Source organism: Molossus molossus, unplaced genomic scaffold, assembly GCF_014108415.1.
Source record: "Molossus molossus isolate mMolMol1 unplaced genomic scaffold, mMolMol1.p scaffold_m16_p_22, whole genome shotgun sequence".
NCBI lineage: Eukaryota > Metazoa > Chordata > Mammalia > Chiroptera > Molossidae > Molossus > Molossus molossus.
The window spans coordinates 10,436,518-10,439,906 of record NW_023425358.1 but is presented as its reverse complement, the minus strand read 5'-3'; positions in this window follow the sequence as shown (position 1 = coordinate 10,439,906).

Sequence of the window (3,389 nt, the reverse complement as noted above, 5' to 3'; positions counted from 1 at the left end):
TTTTCATCTTTCCCTAGAGGAGAAATTCTTAGTGTAGTTGTGTGAATCTCTGTTGGTCTACAAACATCTGCAGCTTGGCTGCTCATATTAATGCTAGCTGCAACCATGACCATCAGAAACCATTTTCTTTGCCCAGCCAGTATGGCTCAGTGGTTGAGCGTCGACCCATGCACCAAGAGGTCACCAGTTCGATTTCCAGTCAGGGCACATGCCCAGGTTGTGGGCCTGATCCCCAGTAGCAGGCATGCAGGAGGCAGCCAATCGATGTTCTCTCTTATCGATGTTTCTCTCTCTCTCTCTCTCCCTCTCCCTTCCTCTATCTCTAAAATCAATAAAGAAAAAAAATTTTTTTAATCATTTTCTTTTGCATGATTAAGTACTATCTATCATCAAAATGTTGCAATCTGCTGTCTTATTCACACAAGTCTAACAGTACCCTATGAGGTAGGCATAGAGAAGCCAAGCCACTTGGTCAAGGTCACAGGAGTAGTTACTGGTTCAGAGCAGAGATCCATACCTAGGTCTATGTGACTGCACAGTCTAGGACTTAAATCATTACCTGAGAATGTCCCTGTGTATGACCAAAAGCTATTCCTTGTAGGTGAAAAGGAGTGTAATTAGCTTGATTTTTATGCAATGACTGTTTTCGTTCTGGCTAGTTTGTAGTTTCCATTGGAATCAAGTAGGTTTTCGAGCTTGAGGGATGCTTTCGCTGACTCAAGTTATCCGTACTGAACCATCTTTTCTAGAAAAACTAACCTGTGGGAAAAGCAACAATTATCACCTGAGAAAAAATGTGCAGCGAATGAGCAGTGAGCTGTTGACCTAAGGGTTGGTAAAAAACATAAAGAGCTCCTAAGTCCTAAATTACTGATGTGCAGGTAAAGATGCACCTTCCAGTTCTGACATCCCTGTGGGAGTGAAGTCAGAGAAACAGGAGCTGCTACTCTGTGGGTACTGGGACAGACTTTCTCTGGGAAAAGTGACAGGTGACAAAGAACTGAGGTGGGGGGGGGGGACCAGGGAAACCTAATTTAATGTAATGCACACATTTAAACTACTGTGTGTATTGTTACTCTGCTAGGCCACAGTGATTCCATCATTTCTAAAGGAAGGACCAGTGGTTTTCTGTTGGAAGAGGGCACTCAGGAGGGTATTTTTTTTACTAATTTTACAAAGCAGAGAGCACTGTTTTTTTTTTCTTTGATTCTACATTTATTTAGAGAAAGGGGTGTTGCCTTTGGAAATCATACTTTCCCACAGAAAGACACAACATTCATGGCCCCTTCTTGCCCACTTAGCCTGAAGGGAGCTTAACGGGTCTGATTAAGCAAAGAAAGTCGTCAAGCTTTTCTTCGACAGCTCAGAAAGCCCTGGGGGTGAGTTGAGCTTTCGGTGAGGGGTTCATGCTGGTGTCAAACACGTCCCCGCCATCTCGCTGTCCGCACTTGACAGGGTGACCGTTCCACCACACTCACACTGACAGCTGGGAGACAAGCCTTCACACAGGAGACCTGCGGAGAGAAACACCTGGCCATGATTACCTACAGCCACACACTTACATTGTATTACATACCTTCACGAGCCATTTCTAGGATAACAGGGACTTCAAATGGAGCCCCGGCTCCAAGGGTCTGCCTTTCTGTCCCTGTGTCCTGGTCTCCTTCCCTCTTTCCTGCTATCTACGTCGGAGGCTTCTAGCGTCTTTCTTTTTGCTGAGCACCCAAGATTCTTTTTTCTTCCCCTTGTGAAAGGAGAAAAGAAGGCATTGAGCTGTGTGACAACCTCAGCCGTGTGACACAGTGATTCTCAGCCTGCCCCAAATCCCAATAACAGGGAAGAGAGGCCTGAATCCATACCTTATAATCAGAAAAACTTGCCTTCCACTCTGGGAAGAACAAAATAGCCTTACAAGAGAACAAACTTGGTTAAGTTGGCTAGTTCTTGGAAATAGGAGAAAATCTCTAGAGGCTAATCTGTGTCTATGAACAGCCCTCAGCGGCCTCAGTTTAGTCTTACCTGGAGCAGGTTGAGCTGGAGACCAGGTGGCAACTTAAAGCAATAAAACGCGGAAGAGCTACATTGAACTCTGGTGACCCAGTTTTTTTCCCCTTAAACTCACTAGTACATAAGCCCATGAGGCAGGGATTTTGTGCTTGGAATTTACAAGGCTGTGAATAAAAAATTGTTAAATAAATGTGTGAAAGCCAATATGGACCAATGACGTGGATGACTGACGAAACTGTTTCTACCTGGTGATAGGATTTACAGTGAGGAGAGAGGTTGGAGGTCAGTCCCTCTCATTTCTACTCCTAGGAAGGCTGGTACACACATCACTACCATCACCACCCTTCTGCCACTATTAACACTACTAATTACACTAGTTGTTATTATTGATTGTCTATTCTATGCCAGATGTCATACCAGGCAATTTACATTTGTATTTAAATTGAACCTCGCACTGATCCTGTGAGGTAGGTACTACCATTCTCATTTTATAGATAATAAACCTAAAGCTCACAGGAGTCTTTCGTTCACAGTCTCACAGTTAACAAACAGCAAAGTAGGGATTTTCATGTAGCCTTAACCGATCCCAAAGCTCACTGTTAGTTTCTTTGTTTACTACACTACCTAGGTGTAGAGGGGACAATGATGTCTATCGTTGTGTTGTTATTAAGAGGTTCTAAAGGGAAACATGTGCCTTGTTATAAGAAAAAATATTCCCAATCAACTCCGACATGAGTCAACCGTTTCCATTTTAATGTTATTATTTGTGGTATTGATGTTGTGGGTTGCCGTTATATTCTTTTAGAATTCATGTCAAGTTTGTAATATAGGATCAGACATTTGTAAGGGTTCTCACTAATTTATATATAATTCTAGGCACCGACATCTCTGAGAACAGAAGTCACATCTTCTGATGCCTGCTCTATCACACTTAGAAGAGCATTAGCCACTGCATAACCAGACACAGAAAGACCAAGAATCTAGCATTTAAGGACTATTTAAATAGTTCCTTGATGCAATATCCTTATTGATGGATTCTTTTAAAAGATTATGGACCATGTTGCGTCTACCCTGGAAGTGGTAAGTCACTTCACCACGTAATAACCAGGTTATGTTCTAACACATGACTCAGTCATTGTCAATGTACCCGATGATTTATATAGCCAAATGAAGTCTTCTAGAAAAGAGGTGGCATGGCCTGGAAGATAGACATCCAGTATGAAATGGCAGGTGGTCCCCTTTGTCTGCTACATACCAGAAGATATTGATACAAAAATGAATACATCTCTCACCATTTGGTAAAGGACACAAGGCAGAAGTGGGAATGATAGGAGCTAATGTGAAGAAGATGAAAACAACCTGTTTTCAATCTCCTCTCCTGG